Source organism: Oxyura jamaicensis, chromosome 18 (genome assembly GCF_011077185.1).
Source record: "Oxyura jamaicensis isolate SHBP4307 breed ruddy duck chromosome 18, BPBGC_Ojam_1.0, whole genome shotgun sequence".
Taxonomy (NCBI): domain Eukaryota; kingdom Metazoa; phylum Chordata; class Aves; order Anseriformes; family Anatidae; genus Oxyura; species Oxyura jamaicensis.
In genome coordinates this window covers 2,016,643-2,037,811 of record NC_048910.1, presented here as the reverse complement: position 1 = coordinate 2,037,811, position 21,169 = coordinate 2,016,643, and positions in this window count along the sequence as shown.

Genomic DNA, 21,169 nt, shown 5'->3' with positions numbered 1-21,169 from the left:
AACAAAATGTTTTCTTTAGAATTGCATTGTCAGAACTGGAATAATTAAACCCAAATGGAAGTGAAATTGATCTATGATGAGAAAAGTGGTTTGGGAATCAGATAAAAGATTTAGAGGCCAAGTCTGAAGCCCCGCGTTCATCTCAACGGATCTGTGACCGGAGCTGGTACGTGGCTGCCTGCCAGCAGGCTCGTGCAGCCCCCCAAATCCCCGGGCCCCATCTAAATCCAAGCCATAAACATTTGGGGGAAATATCTGTTCTGTTTTCTGAAAAGCCCAGTGCACTGGTGAATGTTGAACAGACGATAATGACAACAAACATGGCTTTATATATGATTTAGACTTTAAGCTCCTGGAGGTAGGGTGCGTTTCCTATTCAGGGAGTTTAGGACCAGGAAAAGGCAGTAGCCCCCTTTGTTTGACCTCCTGTATCATTTTGATCCATATTCAGCCTGCAGCTTCTCTCCTGGGTAAATCACACCCTCAGCAAGGTCTGCAGAGCAGGGGACACCCCGAGGTGGGGCATCTGCCCCTGGTCCAGCTGGCTGTGACCAAGCCCCATGTCCTGAGGTATCCACCAGGGCTTCAGCAACCAGCAGAGCCTTCCCCAGGGCTGCCCCATGACCTGGGGACAAGACCCGCATCAAGGCTCGCTCCATGGATGCTCCATTAGCAAGGTGGAGCTTGTTATCAGTGGGTCCAGCCCAGCAGGAGGTATGAGGAGCATCCAGCTGGGATGGGTGCAACCTCACGGGGTGGGTGTCTACCTGGTGGCACCCTGTGACTCAGGGTCTTGCAGCGTCTCTACTGATACAACGGCGAGGATGAAAGGTGAATCTCGGGTGAATTCCTCCCACAGCAACTTTGTACCGAGCTGGAGACCCACCTGCTCCATCCCTCTGGAGTAAGCCCCTCCTAAACAGCCTCCCCTTGCTTTGCCCCAGGCTCTCCCACCCGTGTTTCTGGTTGGAGGGCCCCCACCCAGGCACCAGGACATAGTTCCAGCTATGAATACGTGTGTTTGCCCTGGGATTATCCAAAGACGTTTAGCCCAAATATCCTGGAAGCCGGAAGGACCATGAGACTTCTCCTCTCCTTGGCACACCCCAGGCTCTCCCGGGGCAGGCAGCTCCATGATGTGCTTCTTCTTCATCTCTGCTGCACATCCCTGTCTGCCTTCCTGAAGGTCGCCCATGCCTGATGCAGCAGGAGCTCATCTGCCTGGTGTATCTGGCACGGGTCCCTGCTCTCTGGAGCAGGCTCCTGCTCCGACATCGCTCTGGAGGGACCAGGGCTGTGAAGGTCTTTGGCCCCTTGCAGATGGGGGCAGAGAACAGGCAAAGCTTCTGCTCCTGGCACAGCACGAACCTTATGCAGGTTTAGTTCCCCGCATGACTCTGGAGGCCATGAGCATTGCTAAGGCTCTGCTGAAGCTGATCTCTCTGCAGACACAGAGAAATCTGTGACCGGGGGAGGTCACCCCCAAAACTGCAGAGATGGCTTCAGGGCCACCCTAGTGCATGCGGGAGGCTGGATGCTGCTCCAGGTGGCTGCCCATGTCTGTTCCTGCTGCCGCCGGGTGCAGAGCACAGCCTGTGACCTCTCAGACACAGCAGGACAGGTCCCCACTGATGTGACAGCTCCAACAACAGCAGCTGAAAGCAGCATGGGGCTGCAGGCCCGCAGTGACCCATCGTCCGCCCCTGGGAGCCTGGAGCGGCATAGCAGGAAGAGGGAAAGCTCACAAATGAGCTGCGGGGATGTCTGACCCCACAGAGGCCCCAGGCAGAGACAGTAGGATGGGATGGGGTAGGGTGAGATGGAATAGGATGGGGTGGGATGGGATCGTGTGTGATGTCCCAGGAGCACGCTGGGGACATCTGCAAGGGGCTCTGGCTGTGCCTGGGTTACGCAGCGGGAGATAAGCCCCCTCCGGTATGCTGACTCCAGATAACTCCCACCATGCGTGCTCGATCAGCATCTCCTCCTGCCTGCAGAGCCCCGAGCACATTCCTCAGGGTTTAATCAGCTGGGTGATGGGGGCAGGTTCCCAGGGCAAGGAGGGGAGGAGAGGAGAGGAGAGGAGAGGAGAGGAGAGGAGAGCAGAGCAGAGCAGAGCAGAGCAGAGGAGAGGAGAGCAGAGGAGAGCAGAGGAAGATGACTGCTCTGGGAGCAGAGGAGCCAAGCTGTTTTTGGTACTCTGTATGGCCCTGGTTGGGTTATTTATAAGGTCTGAGGTCAGGATCTCTGGATCAAAACTCACTCATTTCTGCTGCATGTGCTAAGGGCTCCAGGGCTCCAGGGCCCTGAGATCAGCTTCCAAATACAGCCCTGTCCCCACAGGCACCAAGACACCCTGCCGGCCCGGCTCACGTCCCTGCTGCTCCCCGGGCTCGTACACACGCTGCCCACTCCCCCTCGCCCAGGAGGAGGCAGGTGTGGGGTGAGACGAAGCAGAACACAAACATTGCGTTAATGCTGGCTGGTGCTAATCAAAAGCTGATGTTGCACAGCATGGCCTGAAAACATTGCTGGGGATCTGTGGGAAAAATGGGAGCCGCACGGCAATTCGCGCCCCAGCTGCTGCCTTATCTGCTGGAAACGTTATCTCATGCAAACTGGAGCTGGAGCTATTTTATTTTCAGCTGAGTAAAAATGTGTCAGTTTTATATTTATATATGAGGCCACAATCCCATGGGAAATTAATTTGCCCAACGGCAGAAATTCTGTCATCATGGGCATCAGTCAGTCTGGGAATGGGGATCTCCAAACCAGGGCTTGAAACTGGGGGAACAGCTTAAAATAATAACCATGGGAGGATGCAGAATAGTGAGCAATTTATGAGTTCCTTCCTAAATGTAAATGTATTTAAGGTGCATTTTGTCCCCACAGCCACCCCAGGCATCCACAGCAAACTGGGAACCTCCCTGGGGACACCCTCAGCTGCGCATCCCTGGGCACATCCCTGCAGAAAAGGGTGCAAGGCACAGGCAAAGCCAAATCCTTGCCTCTTCACGACGCTGGGGGCAACCCGGTCCCCAAACCCAGCCTCCCTCCCCCCCCCCCAAAAAAAGGTTCACCGGGTGCAGAACATCCCCTGTCCAACCCAGCCCACCAGCAGCCGTGGAGCCAGGAGCAACCTCTGCAATTCGGCAACCTGGACAGAAGGACGGACGGACAGTGCGATGGCTGCAGGTCACATGGAGGCATGTGCTGCCCGACTGGGTGGCTGATGAAAGAGCCGTGGGGATGAGTGGGGGGTGGGTAAACCATCCCACCCTTCACTGGGGCTCCCGGTCCCAGTCCAGCTGGGACTGCTGGGATCAGCTGGTGGATGGGAACAGGACCCATTCCCTTTGGACCCCATCACTGCCTTCCTCCACTTTCCTGCTTTGGCAGTTCTTTCTTCAAATCCACAAGCTTCCTTTAAGGCTGCATATGTTGCTGGGAGCTTTTATCCTTCCCTCTCTGCTCCATCCCGCGTTGTGAGCCTGTATTTACAGACCTCACTGCGGCCGTGCAGAGTGCACAGGCTGGGCTCGGGCACTATTATCTAGCCAGTTAATAATGCAGCTGAATCCCTGAGGTTTAATGAATAAATCCAGGCTGTTTTCTCATGGAGACACTCCCACCATTGAGAATACCCAAAGTGAGTTGGCGGCAGCCTGATTTATAGCCAAAAACACCACGGCCACACCAAATGCTTTTTCTTCCCTTGTTTTTTTTTAAGGGGGAAACCATTCTCAGGGATTGGCACAGAGGGAGATGCTCCTGCAAACAGCGGGGTTTGGTCGGACCCAGAAGTTCGAGTTTCACACGGTAAATGGAGACCGGCAGCAGCGCAATCCCGAGCAGCTCCAAGGCTGACGTAAGAGCAGCCCCGGAGCTGGCTTGCTCACCACATACCTAATTTTCCCATATAAGGCCAAGGAGAGCAATAACTCTCCTGGCAAGCAGATCAATAAAAACAGATGGTGGGCTTACAATTAGAGATTAAGCACATACCAATCCAGAACAAACAGGCCATAAATCATACGTGAAGGAGGGTATTTATAGTTTAGATCACATTCCTTAATTAATTCAAAATGGCCCAGAAAAGAAAATAATACAAAACTGCTCTTTTCTGCTTTGTTCTTGCCTTGGTTTTGCGAAGCTGCATTCTTTTCTTGGTGAGGAGAGAGAAGGGGATGGGGCAGCCCTGGGAGTTGTGGCTGCGGGAGGAACCTGGCCGATGGCAGGAGGGCTGCAGAGCAGCACAGAGTGTGCAGGGAGAGAGATGGAGCACCGCCAAACCCTGAATTTACCTGCACACCTTGGGTTTGTGATGCACAACCCATACGTGCACCTCAGAGCCAGGTCGATCACTGGTGGGACACGGTGGTGGATCCATGGGAGGAGACTGCAGCACCTCCAAGAGCATTGCCATGACTGCCATGCTCTCAAGCCATAAGCAGGGATGTCCTGAAGGACAATACAAGAGATCATCCATTACTACAAGTCCTGCTAACAGGGCTTTTGATCTTTACAGCAATTAATGAGCTCAGTTTGCATTTCATTTCAATAGTTTTATACAGAAATTAGTCCCCTAAAATAACTTGCATGACAAAATGATAACAAACACCTCACTCTGGGGGGGAGTGCTAAGCTGGAGGCAAACAAACAGGACAGAGAAGAAATGCCATCTAAAAGGGTATCAGCTCTGAAAATACACCTGCAGATGAAGGGTCCCAGGCTTTCTGAAGCACCTCTGTGATCCAGTCCAGATTTCCAGGATAGTTTGTAATTATTAATTTTAATGTGAATGAGGTGCCCAAATCCCTCCAGCAGTCCAGGCTGCAGCAGCCATGTCCTGCAACTTGTGCTCTTAGCTCCAAAATTATGCAGCTATCTCAGAAGTCTCCTTTGCACCCTCCTCCAATGTGCAGGGGCTGCCAGGGGGACTGTGCCCATTCCACGATGCAAATGATGGCTCTGCAGATTGCACAGGCACCAAGATATTTGTGTTCTTGCCAAAGCTCTGCATTTCACGGGTTTTGTGGTGGTTTTGTGGACTCAAAGACACAAGATGTGATCCTAGCCATGACACCTTCTCGAGATAGCCATCGTGCAAGCAATGACTGACAAGCAAGCCTAATCAGCATGCAGAAGAGCTCATTAGCTGCCTGCTATCAAAACCAATCTGATGACAGCTGAGGATGGCGTCATAAATCAGGAGTCCCGATCAGGAGGCTGTGGTGGGGCTCTGCACACTGCCTGGGGGACGTGGGCGGCAGCCCAGTGCATTGCCAGACAAATGGGACCTGGGTGGGGGTGGGTGACAGGTGACATCAGGGGAGGTGACATCAGGGGAGGTGACACTGTTGGTCACACAATTGTTGGTCTGTGTGGGCTGCACAGACAAGAGGTTCCATCACAGGGCAGGGGGTGGATCCCCAAAGCATCACTGGGGGCTGTTTCATGGGCAGCCCAGCTGCAAGGACCATGATCTTCACCAGGCAATAATTAATTAACCAGCATTATAGAACTGTAGAATGTCCTGAGTTTGGAGTGACCCACAAGGGTTATTGAGTCTAAATCCTGGCTCCACACAGAACCACCCAGAAACCAACCCCTATGTCTGAGAGCATTGTCCAAACATTTATTGAACTCCATCGGGCTTGGTGCTGTGACCTCAGCCCTGGGCAGCCTGTCCCAGTGCCCGACCACGTCGGGGTGCAGAACCTTTCCCTAACCCCCAGCCTGACCCTCCCCTGTCCCAGCTCCGTGCCGTTCCCTTGGGTGCTGTCACTGTCCCCAGAGCTCAGCGCCTGCCCCTCCGCTCCCTGTGAGGGAGCTGCAGGCCGCCATGAGGCCTCCCCTCGGCCTGCTCTGCTCTGGGCTGAACGAACCCAGGGACCTCAGCTGCTCCTCACACATCTTACCCTCTAGACCCCTCACCATCTTTATAGCCCTCCTTTGGAAGGTCTCCAAGAGTCTTGTGTCCTTCTTACATCGAGTGCCCAGAACTGCACCCAGCGCTCGAGGCGAGGCTGCAGAAGGCCGAGCAGAGCGGGATGACCCCTTCCCTCAGCCGGCTGCAGTGCCCTGAGGCACCCCAGGACATGGTCGGCCCTTCAGGCTGCCAGAGCCTGCTGATGGCTCAGATTTGACTTTCCATCAGCCAGAATTCCCAGGTCCCATTCTGGGGGCTGCTCTCCAGCCTCTCATTCCCAGGCTGTATGTACAGCTGGGGCTGCCCCATCCCAGGTGCAGAATCTGGCACTTGCTCTTGTTAAACTTCGTGTTGTTGGCAATTTCCCAACCCTCTTATTTGTCATGATTTCTCTGCAAGGCCCCTCTTCCCTCAAGGGAGCCAACGGCTCCTCTTAATTTACATCTGCAAACTTACCTAATAAACATTCAAGTCCTGTGTCCAGATCATTTATAAGGCTGTTACCTGTGTACCACCCAGTCCATGAGCTGGCATCACTCTTTGGGGCTCCATTCCAGCCAAGACAGGACCCATAACTGCCACCGGTGTCCCGGTTCAGGCACCATTTGCTGCTTGCAGGGTGTTCGACCCCCGTGTGTCTCCAGCTTCCCCATCAGCACAGCCTTCACTGCACATCTTGCACACACCTCAGCTCCAGCGATACCTTTGTCCGTGAAATACACCAAAAGATGCCGTTGTGTTTCTGCTGGATGGATGTGGAAGGAAACATCCCCTTAAAAACTCTTTTGGGGGAAATGGTTTAACATTGTTTTTGTTCTTACCAAACAAACAAACAAACAAACAAAAAACCCTGTTTTGCCCCTCTTCCATACCCTGAACCGTGTCTCCAACATTTCCATTCTTCTGTCCAAAGTAAAAATACGTTGATATTTTTACACAGAGAGTTCACAAAATTTTGACCTACCAGAGGAGATTTTTCCCCTGACCAGCTGGAACAATTCCATGTGACCACTGGAGTCAGGTGTTCAGAGGCACAAAGTCCTTTTAGCCCTGAAGGAAAAGCAGACCCTGGTTGTGCTTGGTGCTGGGAACTGCCTCTGACAGATCAGCTGAGGAAGACCATGAAGCATTTTATAACAGGAAAGATATGCCACAGGAGGTGCCCACAGTTTAGCAGTGTGCCACACTCAGGAGCTGGACCAGGTCTGCTGAGACCCGGCAGGAATGTGTCAGCCTACTGGGAGATGCCCGCAGCATCTTCCTGGGGTGATCAGAGGGATGGTTCCCCTGGCTCTTCACAAGCTGCTGCCATCCCAGCCCCATCCCTGCTGCTTGCAGAGGTGGGGAGCTGCAGAGCGAGGAGCTGTTGGCAACCCCCTCCAGGCAATATTTGGCAATTCCTGGCACTGGGGATGCAGACAGGCATGGAACACAGGGGCTGTATCTCCTCCTGCACCCCTGGAGCGAATGGGGCTGTGGTGCTGCTTACGTGCTGGACATGCTCCCTGCAAGCAGGGGAATGTCCCCATTTTCAGCCCCCTCCACCTCCACAGAAGTCCCCTGTGTGGCTTTCACATGGGCAAACTGCAGATGGAAATGCCTCCCATCCCATCTCCATTAGTCACAGCTTTTGGGCAGTCTCCACCATTTTGGGCATCTGCAGCTCACAGGCCTAGCCCAACGCTTCCCCTGGGGACTTCTGGCAAGGAAAGGATGTTCTCAGTGGTGTCCTGGTCCCACAGCAGGTGGGATGGCTCATGCTGGGGCAGATCCAGACCACAGCAGAGAAAACAAATGCCAGAGCTGTTGTTTTTGCCCATGACTCTTCCTGCTGTGACAGTCATCTCAGTGGCACATGATATCCCTGAACCTTTGCAGGATCTGGGATATATTCGCAGTCCCAACAGCAAGGTCCACTCTATCCTGGGGTGCAGCAGATCCTATCTGTCTGCTTTCATCTGCTATTAAATCACTCCCGGAATCCTCCTCTAGCAGTTAGGCAGCCTCCTCCTCCCTTCTGGAAAAGAACAAAAAATCTGTTTTGTCAGTAAATGCGATAAAAATCTTCCCTTCATCTAGATTCAAGGAGAAGCTAATCAAAATATTTTCACAAACCTCACAATACTGCACTTGCCAGGGTTTTTGTGGTGTCCTGATTGCAGCAGGTTCCCCTTGAGCATTGCCCCAGACCAGGAAAGGAAAAAACTGCAGCCCCCAGTGCCCAGGGACATCTCCCATTGTCCCCATGGCCATGTCCATGAGTTCACCATCACTTTGAGGTGCAACTGTCAAGCAGCCGAAAGCCTTGCCCACCTGTGGGTGCGGGGCCAGGGAACAAGTTCACTTGCTCATCTGGCTGAGCTAGAGCAATTAAAAGAAAAGCAGGTTAAAACCTGCCGTTCTGCAAGCACCGGACAGGAGACAGCACCTCAGGTGAACCCAGCCATGGTCTGCCTGGTCCCATGCTGCCCACCCAACTGTGGCTCTGCTCTTGCACATCCCCTTGCCCTGCCGAGCCCCTGCCCATCCTGCCCGGGGTGTGTGGGTACCAGCAGCCAGCCCCTGCCTGGCTGGGTGTTGAAATTGTGCATTGCAGCATCCCATGGGTTGGCACCCAGGTGTTTCTTCCACCTCTGTTCACATGGTGAGATTCAGAGTGATGCAAAGAGGTATGTCTCAGCCAGTGCCGCTGAAAGTTAGTATTCCCTGTGTCTCAGGTTGTGAACAAAGCTCGTGTAACAGACCCACAATCATATCAGGCTCAGATGACTGGGCAATGCCCAAGGGACATCCCTGTCACATGGATCTGCTCATCCCCTCTGGGCTACCAGCCTCCCTGCAGTGCAGCAGCTCTACTGCCGTCCCCTCTCCTCCCACCATACCCAGCAGCTCTGCATCCACCCTGCTTCACCCCACCATACCCAGCAGCTCTCCATCCACCTCTCCTCCTCCCACCAAACCCAGCAGCTCTCTGTCCATCCTGCTTCATCCATAGCCAGCATCCCACCCCAGATGCTATGCTCCATCCATCCCACCCTGTCCTACCCACACATTCAGCTACTGTCTCCAGCTGTGGTTGTTGCCAGAGACTTCCCTGGATGAAATGTCCCTGGTGGCCCTTTCTTCTCAGATTTGCAGAAGGTCTTGGTAGTTTTCTGGGTCACCCCTTGCAGAATTGAAGGCAGGCTGCATCCTGCAGCACCCTCAGGGTGCTGCATCATTGTCCCCAGGCAGACACAACCAGAGAGGTTCACCAAGCTGCGGCAGGATGACCAAGATGAGACCGAGATCTTGGCGTGCTTTTAGTGACAGCTCACACACCTCCATGCCCCCTTGGCATCAGGTCCTGGTAACACCAGCAGACGGGAGCTGCCTTCCGTGGTACCGCTCTGCACTTTCACCGTGCAGACTGCTGCCTGCCTCCTCACTTTGCATCCATTTATGGGGCTGCGGTAATGAGGACGGGATGTTATGTTTCCTTTTCCACCTTTCATTGCAATTTGCTTAAATGTATTAGCACTGACGTGTGGCCCAGCCCCTGCCTGGCCAGGTGAGCCACATCCTCCAGAAATGCATTTCATTTGCATCCTCAGTAGCTGTGGTGGATTTGGGAAGGCTGCTTTAGACACCTGAGAATAAGGATCTATGACAGAGTCATAATTTTCGTTTATTTTTCTAAACAGTATAAAGGAATCTGTGCTGCTTTGCTCCTGGAGATAATACACTTTTCCTGTGTATTGTTACAGGCTATTTTCCTTCATGTACTCTATTTTTGGCACATGCAATAAGCCCTAACATCCTCCCCTATCTCTACGTTCACTGGAGTCCAGTTTGAAACATTTCTGCCCTTTATCTTTGCTTTTCCAGTGCTGAAGCGATACCATATATCCTTTAGACTTTATTTTTGTCCTATGAATCACCAACCTTTAACCAGGATCCTACTGGCTATAAAGAACCCCTGTTCAACAACAAACAGAGCAGGGGCAATACCGCAGCGACTCCCCGCAGTCTCCTCTCCAGCAGTAGCTCTGGCAGCAGTTTGTATCCTGCCGGAGTCTAGACAAGCCTGTTTGATCCAGCAGAGAAGTATTAGTTCAAGCTCTGGACTTTGCTCCCACACATTTTTATCAAATACTCTCGAGGTGCATTTGAAACCTCTAAATCTTCCCCTGTTAACAGCTCATTTGCAGATGGAAAAGGTATTTCTGCAGTCTTGCGGGGGCCATTTGTCAAGCAGGATTCACTAATATTGGCTTCCTGTAAACAAAGGTGTGAAATAGTTGTGCCAGTTTCTGCTCCTACGGAAATTTTGATGCTCCAGCACCACACTGCTCTCTGGGTTCAGCTGTGGCAGAGATGGGTATCTGTGTCCTGGGGTCTCGCTGGCTGACGGCCTGGGGAGGCATTTGGAAAACACCTAACTCTTGGGCAGCTCAGCTCTGCCATCATTCCTGCTGGAAATTGTGAGCTTCACCACCAAAGCCTGGTCTAGGGGTGGCAGGGGACTTTCTCTCCATGCAGACCTGAAAAGAGACCCCTGGGGGCTGCTCTTGTTGTTCCTTGCATGCTAAGCTTGCTGGGGTCCCTGGTTCCTAAGAGGGAACCTCTGTGCATGGGGTTCCTGCCCCGCACCAGGCTCCTGGAGCTCGGCATGTGGGCCACTGGCATCTTCACGGTCCAGCAGATGTCCTCCAAGCTTGCATCCCTTTGCAGTTTCGTGCTTGTCTTGTGTCTCCTGGGGAATAAGACACATTTACCATACTGCGTGGGCAGGCTGAGCCTCGTGCCTGTTGCTCGCCTGTGTGATCCAAGCCACTGGGCTGGGGACGTGGTTCCCAACGCCGCTCACACTCCGAGGTCTCCGTACCCCATGCCTTCTACATCTTGTTGTAATAAACTCTCACTCAGGCCCTTTATTTCCATTACAGATTATTTATTCCATCATTTGTTTGTTTGTTTGTTTGTTTGGTGTGTTTTATTTATTTTATTTTTGATTGATACTTAACCCAGTAGTTCTGGCTGCTTCAGAGTGCCTAAGACCCATGAATCGCATTCCTCTACTGCTTCTTTCCAGCTCAAAACATCACCTGTATAAAGTGAAATGCCCCCAACCCCATTAAAAATGGTTTTATTTTGCTATGCAGCCCCCTGGTGCTGCCAGCCACCCAAACGGCAGTGAGGTCATTGTGTCCTAAAGGAGGGCTCTTTGCTTGTGAGCTCGCTCCTGTTTTTCCAAGCCTACCTGCCAGAGCCCTGCTAATGCATACAACGTAAAAATACTTGGCATAAGTCACCTCTCCCAGAATTTTTCCCCTTGAAAGCAGTGGAAATATTCCTCCTACATTGGGTCTGGGCGTGAGTGGAGAGTTGTGTCAGCCGCTTTCCCGTGGTGATCAGCACACACCTCCACCCCTGTGTGGGCGTCCAGAGTGATGTGATGCCTGGCTCTTCTCTTAGCCCTTCTACGGGGACAGGCTGAGGCCCTGCTGGGCTTTTCCAGCTCCTTGCACAGAGATGGGTGTTTGGCTGGGAGAAGACACCTTCAGGCTCCTCCTCTACAGCCCTGGCCTCCTCTCCCTCCAGCTAGCAGTTGTTCTGCTAAGGAGTCTTTGCCCCTTGCACTTTTTGCTTATTTGCAGGTACCTCACAATACTCTCAATTGTGTATTTTTCTGTTTGTATCTACTTTTATGCTTAGATTGCACAAATCCTCCTCCATGGGGATGAGTCTTTGATGGCAAATTTAGTGTTTCCCACATGCCTACATGTGTGCCTTTCAGTTCGCTGCTTTGGAGTCTAACTTACAGACAAAAAATGTCCTGATTGCGGACAGCCTGCTGGTCTGCTTGTCCTCCTCACTGCTGACCACATCCCCAAGGATTTCCCAAGCTAGAGGATGCACTGCCTGTGTTGACAGAGCCCTAAAAACCAACAGGGTCCCAAGTAACTCCTGGATGTGTATGAGCTTTGCTTGTTGTGTCCCGGGGTGGCCTAGGTGCAGAGATGGCAGAGCTTTCTGCCTTGGGTCCCTGTCCCTGCAGTGCTGGGGCCGCGCTCACTGCCAGGCTGGCACGAGCCCCACAGCTGGAGGGCTCGGTGTGGACCAGGTTTGTTTGCTTACCCAAAGCCAGCTCTGGGATTTTCACTCCTGGTTGCAAGTTTGGTGTTGTGCTGAGGACTTGGTTTGCCTCCTTGCCGAATGGCATGTCTGGCTCTCAGCTGCAGCCTGGTTTTCACCTCCTTGCATCTGCTGCTCTGAAAGCATCTCTCCTGGTCTCATTCACCTGCTGAGCTAAGGATACCTGAGACTTCTCCATAGCTTCGTTGCTGACTTGCACTAAATTCCACGAAAGCCGTGAAGTGTCAAGTGCTGAAACCTCGCTGCCGCACCTCTCCCTCCCCAGTGGCCTCCAGAGCCTGCAGCTGCAGAGGAAAGCACTGCTAAAAGTGGGAAGGGGCCTCTGGGTCCATCTGGTCCAACCCCCTGCTCAAGCAGGGACACCCAGAGCAGGGTGCCCAGGACCAAGCCCAGATGGCTTTTGGAGATCTCTGAGGAGGTATTATTAAACTGCTCCACTCTTACTCCAAGTGCTTAGACTCCAATGGAGGCTCAGCAGTCCAGGCTCACCATGGCTGTGGCAGAGACCTGCTTTGGTCTGGTGGCTTTGCTCTGATGCATCCAGAGAGCACCTCCAGCAGCTCTGGGCACCATTTCTCCACCATGCAGTCCCACATGAGGAGTGCGGCTCTGTGCATGACTCTCTCTGCACCACAAACACATCAGGAGCAGCCTGGCAGCCCCCAGGGCTGGGTGGGCATCCCAGACCTGCTGGGGTGCGGCACTCATTACGTGGACATCCCTACAGCAATGCTGGTCTGTCCCACCCACTCGTGGGGTTCAGACCCAACACCTCCATGCCCCTTGGCCACAGCTGCAGAGCAGAGGGCATCCAGACCTTGCCCTGCACACTTCAGAGCACAGCGGATCAGCTGGACCTGCTCCAGCAGCATCGCTGCCCCTTGGCAGAGGGTTTTGGTGCAGATTCCCAGACTCGTGATGAAATCACCCATCAAAAGGCAGGCAGCGGTGCTCCCGCCAGACATCTGCTGTGGGCTGCTGGGGAAGGAGCTGGGAAAATAAACACATCATCCTGCACACATCTCCTGTGGCTGGAAGGGTGAAACCAAGCCTGTCCTCATGGCCCCAGCTATGAGCTAGGTCGGCTCAGCTCCTGGGCCATCAAACACACACGTGTCCCCAGTTAGCAGGTAAGAGATTCACCTCCCGGGCAGGGACTTCCAAGGCCACAGGCAGAACCTGCCTGGCCAAATTTTGAATGTATCCAAAACAGGAGGTTGTCGAGGGCTGGGTAGGAGCAGGATGGGGAAGGAGAGAGGGATTCAGGAGAAATACCTGGCCAAAAAAACACAGAGCACAGGGAGACAAAGGGGAGAAAGGAAAAAAAAAAAAAAAAAAAAAAAAAAAAAGAGGGTGAAGAGGTTACAAGACCTGACCCAGCACCACGTGGATGCCCCTCCTGGTGGCAAGGGCCAGGGCAGGTGAGACAGCTCCCTGCTGCCTGCACCTGGTCCCTGGCATGGAGAGCCCAGGGCAGCACCGCAGCAGGATGCAGGCAGAGGACTTGTGCCTGCCTTGGCATGGCTCCTGGCAGCACTGGGGTCTGGAGCATGGTCACTGTCCCCTGCAGCCACTGTCACAGCAGTGACGTGACCAGCGAAGGCTCAGCCTCAGTGTGGACTCCCATGGGATGTTTTCTGCCAGGACTCCGGGGAGGTGGTGGGGTCTGTGAGCAGAGGGACAGAGACAGCACAGGGCAGACCCCAGGAATAAAGAGGAAAACACTTCCTGGAGTGCTCCTTCCCTATGAAAATGGGGTTGCTCCTCTCATCCCAGCATAGCATTCGGACTGCAGCTCTGCCCTTGTCCTCTCCCCTGCCCAAAGGCCACCCAGCTCCTGGCGCCCACCACATCCCACGATGTCTCTTTGTTCCAGGAAGAGTTTCAGCTTCTGGAAGACACGAGTCGGCTCCTTAATGTATTACAACGTAACAAGCTTGGACAAAGCAGCTTCGAGTTTCCCCCCGGGGGGATTCAGCGAAAGCTGTGATTTATCACGTTCCGCATGCAGCACTTCCCCAGGCCGAGTGCCAGCCGCAAACCATGCTAAAAATGTTCCTCCTGCCGTGGTCGCTGACCTGAGTGTGACTCAGTGAGCGGGGGGAGGACCGCGGCGTCTCGCGGGGGTTTTATCCCTTCACGCAGGAACCCTTTGGAAATATCCATCACCCCTCTGAGGCACTGGAACACTGCTTTAGAGGAAAAAAGGAGTTCAGGATGATAAAGTGATCATGCGTGCTCACACTGGCATGGGTCCAGGAATTATGGGGGCCCCAGTTCTGAAGAAGGAGATGAGTTCCGAGGATTTTGCTGCCATTCCCAAAGGTCTTCCAGTAACGGAGTACTCGCTCCCAACAAGGCAGAGAGCAAGAATCCAATTGTGTTTGCAAACCAGAGAGTTGCCTGAAATCCCTGCCATCGCTTCCAGATATTTTTCTTGCTGATCCTGTACTTGTTGCAGAGCTCCCAGGATGCACTTGTGATCACAGTGAAGTGTGCTAATTACTAACAGGGAACTGGTTATGTTTAGGATCATGGATTTATGCTGCAGGGTCCTTTCAAGTTAACTGTAACAGCCTCGATTAATCCTTTATTTGCAGTGAGCCAACCCGGGTGGAAACAAGCAGAGAAGAGGAGCTGGGACTCTCGGGTTCAGTTCCTTGCTCTTCAGCTCGGTCCCTGACCCCAGACACTGCCTGGCAGAAGAAAGCAGGCCTGGTGGTGCAGATACTAAACCAGGCTTTAGGAGATCTGCAGCCAATTCCTGGCTTGGTGGCAGATTCCCTGGTGACTTGAAGTGAGTCTCCTAAGCCACCATCCCAGTCCCAGGGCACACAGCAGGAGCAGGTGCCTGCAGCACCTCCAGGGTCGGGATGATGTCTCGTGTTGGGTGAGGTGAAGGTTCTGCATCCCTGGCGGGAGGGTGGGGGGCCTGTGCCCAGCCAAGGAGCTCAGCACCGAGTGCCCACTGCGTGCCCACCACCAGCACGGATGCCCTTTGGCTGAACATCCCATGCCCTGGCCACGGGAGGCAGAGCAGCACGGAGCTGCTGGAGCTCTCCCAGGGCTACCACAAGGAGGAGACCATGTGGGTTTACGGCTACCTGGGCGGCGCATTCCCAGTGCCCAAGCAGTGGTTGGTACTGGTGAGAAGGTCTCGGCCACCTCCGGCTGCACAACCACGAATCCGTGTGTTCTGCCTCGGTCCCAGCCCATGCTGGAGCTGCAGCGTGCAAGCAGCCAGTAGGCTCGTCCCACATTAAAGCTGCTGCAAGTAAAACCAGAAAATACAGTTGTCTCGCCAGCAACCGACAAGGCAACGGCCAAACCAGCCAAGCGGGATAGAAACCGGTCAGGTAGCACCGCTCAGCCCAGTTAGGCTGGGCTGGGAGCAAGGCAGCGGGCAGGTTTAGGAACCACTCATCAGGATCCTTCCAGATGCCTCCGTTTGCACACCCAAAAGTCACTTTCGAAGGCATCAACTATGGACAAGGAGGAATGCGGGCGACCTCTCACTGCTGGCCCCAGTGGAACCGACTGCAGTCCTGGGGACACGGAAAGGCAAGGTTTCTCCATCTGAGAGCAGCCTGAGGTGGTGGTTAGACGTGATGGAGGAGTGGGTTTGGCTTGCTGGGCTGCACAAGGAGGGGTAGGAGGAATCCGCTATGTCCTAGATAAGGACTGGGGCGCACACAGGAGTGTTGGTGTAGATGGCATTACTTGCAGAGCCTGCTCAAGCTCCACTTGGCTAAAGACCTCTTCCCCTTTTGGTGGGTGATGACTGGACTTCAATTATTTGTTCCTTCAGCTCTTCTGCGGTGACTTCTGCTATAGGAGTGATGCCATTGGAGACATTCCTCCTGGACTGGAATTCCGGAGAACTCAGAAACACCCCCCAGAATGGAGGGGGGCTGCTGTCCTCCACTGCAGGAGCTAAGGGCCCCTGGCTGAGATAGCAGAAGCTGACCACGGGACAAATGCATGTGTGGTTCGTCCTCTGAGGGCTGGCGGAACTGGGGAACTCCTTGCCAAAGGAAGCTGTGGCTGAGGAAGGTCCTCATGGATTCAAGGAGACAGTGAATATATGCTTGAGAAAGAGATCTGGTGAGATTTGCTAAACCAACAAACCACATGAGGCTCAGGAAATCTTGCATGCTGAAAGAATCTGGAGGCTGGGAGAGTATCTAGGGAACCAACTCTATCTGCTCAACCTGATCTTACTCTTCTCTGGTCACATATGGCTGCTGTTCCTATTGGATTTTGCCCAAGCGTTGGGTGTCAGCTCCTCCAGCAGCTATGAAATACTTTTATTTTCCCTAAAAGAGGTCTTCAGAAAGGAAAAATTATGTGATTATGGAAGATGAACAAGGGAGAGAGAAATCAAATGATAAAAACTCAAACTGGGGCCATGGAGTAGGGGATCCCAAGCTAAGCAGCCCCCAGGCTACATACCACCCTGAAAGGCTCTGCTTGGAGATGTGGTGGGAGAGGGATGGAAACAGGTCCCGCTGTCAGTGGGATTGCCCTGTGAAGCTGTCTCCTGCTCCAGGGAAAGGTCAGCTTGGCTGGGGCCGCAGAGGCAGAGAATCACAGTATCATCTAGGTTGGAAGAGAACTCGGGTCCAATGGCACAGTGGGTGTAAGTAAGAAGGTGCAAAGAGCTGCCAGAGCCGTGTCAAGAGGCTCTGGAGGAGCCAGACCATTGTTGAAGACAAGCAATGGGCAAAACAGATATTTGGTCTGAATCAATAGAAGGTTCAGGAGCTAAAAATCCTCCCATGTCTTCAATTATATCAGAAAAAAAAAAAAAAAAAAAAAAAAAAAAAAAAGGCACCTTGGACCTTCTTTTTCTCAACTAAACACATGGCAAGACTGTGTCAAAAATATCTTCCCAGCCTGCCTGTGTCCTCCTGCAGAGATGGGTGTGCGAGGAGCCCCAGCCAGGCCCCTGCAGCAGGGCTGGGAGGCGTGAGCCCTGGCCCCAAGCTCACTCCCTGCTGCCGGGAGCGTGCAGGGCTCGGCTGAGAGCAAGGCGCTGAGTCCTGTCCCAAAAACCTCAGCAACGTAGGAGGGACCTCGGGCAGGGAGCTGAAGCGCCACCAAAGAGAGCCTGCAAGCATCTGAGATGTGCTGGATGTGAACTCCTTCATCCTTAATTTATTTTGTTAGTGTGTGACTGTGGCTTAATGGGAACCACCCATGAAAATCCCTCCTTCCCCCTTTAATCGTTAGGGGGCTACTCAACAGAGTGTTGTGACCTGTAATGTATTACAGCAAAAAAAAACCACACATCTGGACACAATCAGCCCCATGCAGCCATCAGGGCTGGGGAGTGGGACCCACTTGTCCCAGTGCCCTGAGCAGGAGCAACACTGAAGGATCCGTGCAGCAAAGGGGCAGATCCCAGACTTGGGTGCGCAGCCTTCCCCCAAACTGTCTGCCAGGACATCAAGCAGTCAGAAATAGGATTTTAATTTCCAGTTCAGCAGAAAATGAGGGCAAATCTGCCAGGTTACAGCCAAAGAAAGCCCACCATCACTGTGTTTCCATGAGGCCATTTCTCTCGCACCAATGCCTGATGGAGACACAGGAGCTCAGCCTCCATTTCCAGCCCCAGGGCAATGACAGCGCCGTGCGATGCTGGGCCGGGGGCAGGATGCACACACAGACATGGGGCCCCTGACCCAGGTGGTTCGGGACGGTTACTTTTTCTCCTTGAGGGATAATTTCACCTCTTGGTGTTTTTTGTTTTTACAAAAATCTGAAACTTGGAACACTTTCTGTAAAAGGAATCAAAGGCAAAAAATCCAGGTTTGGGGACAAAGCTATTTCCAGTGGAAAAGCTTTTGCTCTGCTCATTCCTGGAGAAAATTGCAGACACGGCATAACTGCAGGGAACGTGCTGATGGGGAGCAATGGGGAGAAGGGTGGGAGGTGGAAATATCCCCATCCAGCTGCAAATACCCTCAACCAGGGATCCTGGTTCCACCTCTGTGGCCATGTCCTGGACCAGAGGGATGCTGGAGTGAGCCATGCTCCTTGGTCCCGTGGTGACTAGTCTCCTGCCCTCCGCTGCTGGAGCTGGGAAAGCTCTCGAGAGCCGGCCCCCAGGCCTGCAGAGCAAATCAGCCCTGTGCAGTCCCCTGGAGCTTGCTGACATGATTCATGTTTCTGACTTGGCTGCCCCCACGGGACCATCGGCTGCTGTGTGGTGTCCTGGCTGGGGGCTGACCCACAGGAGAGCAGCTCCGCAGAGAGGGACCTGGCAGTCCTGGTGGGCAGCAGGCTGACCGGGAGAGAGGCAGAAATGTGCCCTTGTGGCCAAGAAGGCCGAGGGGATGCTGGGCTGCATTCACAAGAGTGTTGCCAGCAGCTCAAGGGAGGTGATCCTGCCCAGCTGCTCGGCCCTGCTGAGGCCACACATGGAGCATTGTGCCCAGTTCTGGGCTCCCCAGTACCACAGGGACATAAAAGTACCGGAGCGAGTTCGGAGGAGGGCTCCTAAGATGATGAGAGGACTGGAGCGCCTGTTGCACAAGGACAGGCTGAGAGAACTGGGCCTGTTTAGCCTGGAGAAGAGGAGACCAAGGGGAGATCTCAGTAACGTCTATATAAATACCTGAGGGGAGGGAGTCAAGAGGATGGGGCCAGTCTGTTTCAGTTGTGCCCAGCGACAGGATGAGAGGCAACGGGCACAAACTGAAGCACTGGAGGTTTCGGCTCAATGTGAGGGTGCACTTCTTTACTGGGAGGGTGACAGAGCACTGGAACAGGCTGCCCAGAGAGGATGTGGAGTCTTCATCTCTGGAGATATTCAAAACCCGCCTGGGTGCCATCCTGGGCAAGGTGCTCTAGGTGATCCTGCTCAGCTGGGGGTTGGACTGGATGATCTTCAGAGGTCCCTTCCAACCCTTCCATTCTGGGATTCTGTGCCTCTGTGACCCTGCAGGCCTGGCTAGGCGGAGGCCAACGCTGTCACTGAAGCATGAGGCCTGGAGGCCTCAACCACCAGCCAAGAGATGGGCCAGGGCGAAGCCGTCAGGGCCGGGCCGTGCTCAGGCTGAGGGGTCCCATCCTGGGAGCTGAGCACAGCCAGGGGACTCAGCTGGGAGGGGGGGTCCATGGCATGGGGTTGGGGATGGAGCAGCCTGACCGGGGGAGGCCACAGACAGATACCGGTGGGTGGCCACCGTAATTCCGGGAACCCATGGAGGCTCCAGTGCAGGGTATCCAGGACCCCTCTTGCCCGGGTGGTCTCACTAACCACAGGCACTCAAATAATCACCAGTTCAGCGTAAAAATAAACAGGAGTATCTCGACTATCCGGGCCTTCAGGGCGCACCCGATTCTCATTTTGAAGATGATTTCTTCAAAGGGCTTTTTGCTGGGAGAGAGGAGAGGACTGTGGCATCACGGTGTTTCCCTGCAGAGTGGGTGATCGTCCCGGCGCAGGTCAGCAGGGCAAGGGGTTGTCACCACCCACACATGGTCCTCGTCACAAAGCATCTCCCTACATGCCCACAGTGCCCAGTCCCTGCTCTCACCCTGGGATGATCCCGGAGGGGCCGGCGGTGCCGAGCCACAGGCTGCGGCTGGCCCAGCCCCGCTTACCCCCAGAGGCCACCTCAGATGTGAACTGATGGCAGGGCTGATAGGGATGTGCTGAGCGAGCAGAGTCAGGGTGCAGGGCAGGTGGTGTCCTGCTCTGAATCATCCCCAGCCAGGCTCACATCGATGTTCCACCAAGGCTACACAGCCAAGCTTGCCGCAGTCACTGCTGGCACTGGAGAAGGGCAGCATTCAGCCCCATGGTCCTGTCCTGGGGATGAACTGCAGCCTGGATCCAGGTGTTCCCTCTGACACTGCGTGCACCAAGCCAGAGAGGAGCCACCAGCCCCTCTCCCTCCCAGCCCAGGAACGGGGCTGGAGCACACTATAAAACACACACAAACATTTGCCTTCAAGGCTTTCTACCCTTTACCCACCCACCCTGAAATTACCACCATGAACACAACTTTTTCCAGCAGCAGAATTGTGTCTGGAGCAAAGCAGCATCCCTCGGAGCAGCCTCTGGAGCTGTGCTGCTTCACACCCGCTGGGCAGCGGGGCTCTGCACTGCAGCACAGTGCCTTGGAAATGTTCAGGGAACTCCTTAAGTGCTGGGATGGGACGAGCTAATGGTTGGGAGTCAGGTCCAGTGGGCACCTGGGGAAAGGCAAAAAAAAAAAGAAACAAAATCATTATCCTGCAAACACATTTGTGTAGGCTGCCAATGCGTGCTCCCAGCTATGGGATGAGGGGCAGGACTGCTGGGGGGAGGCTTAGATGCACCCAGCAGCACAGTGTGTGTGTGAGAGGGTGAGATTTCTCATTAAAAGCAATCTTTTCCAAGCTTCTTTGCCCTGAGATATCAGGTTTAATAGATTTCATAGCAATGGAGAACTGAAATTCTTGAGGCAGCTTTGGCAGTCATAACAAATGTATATGTTACATGCACAGAACGGAATTAAGCTGGAGTTACAGGGAAGCTCAGATATCAGTAGTCTGGGGTGAATAATATTACAAGTTCATTGCTATTAACCTAAGCCCAAACATTAGAAATCCAGGAAATTTGGAGCTGAGGTTAAGCATCAGGGAATTTCAGGCATGCCAGGAATGCAACGATCCGGCACAGAACACCTGTAGTGCAACCAGGGAAGGGAGAAATGAAGGGGGTTACATCTCACCCAGCCCATGCAGGCGTGTGGCTCCCTGGTGTCACCGCGGAGCAGCAAAAGCTCCTCCACCTATGCAGAGAAAAGTGAGGGGGCATGGTTGTGAATTAACAAATGCATTTGCACACAGCTCCCATGCATGATTTCGGGGGGTTTAGCCTGCCTGCACATGTTCCGCCTGCTACACGTGCAGGCTTTGGTTATTCTTAAGCAGAAGGCAGGATGTTTTAAAAGAACCAGAGAGCCAGGGGACTAAAAAGAGGGAAAATTGAATTTGTGTGCCTATGAAGGGAAGGCTGGAAATGTGAGCAGCTTGGCTGAGTTTGCAGAGAGCCAAACCAAAGCACGTGGCTTCAGACCGGGTGGATGCATGCCTTTTCCCTCC